Raw genomic sequence first — 398 nt, 5'->3', positions numbered from 1 at the left:
CAAAACGATGAGTGTTATTATGAGGAGGATTCCTATGCAGTAAATGAACAGATGAAGGGTTTCCGACCAAGTGCCCAAGGCTCTAATGAGGAGAATTGGCGCCAAGGTCAACGGAACCAAAGTTGGAACTATGGTAACTACAATCGTGAGGGTCATTATGTCTGAGATGGAAATTGCAATCGCAACAACAACTTCAACAGGGGTAACTATGGTAATAGAAACGACAGGATTGGACCCTATGTTCCTCCTCAAAATCGTGAAGTTACTCGGGATGGTGGAGGTAGTATGTCGCGAGTTGAGGATATGTTGCATAAAATGATGAGGAGGTTCGATGCTAGTGATGAGCACAATAAAGAGTTGAGGAATGATTTAGCGGGTATTGGGCAAAAAGTTGATAC

The sequence above is a fragment of the Solanum pennellii genome, chromosome 2, assembly GCF_001406875.1.
Source record: "Solanum pennellii chromosome 2, SPENNV200".
NCBI classification, from domain to species: Eukaryota; Viridiplantae; Streptophyta; class Magnoliopsida; order Solanales; family Solanaceae; genus Solanum; species Solanum pennellii.
This window is presented reverse-complemented; position numbering follows the sequence as displayed.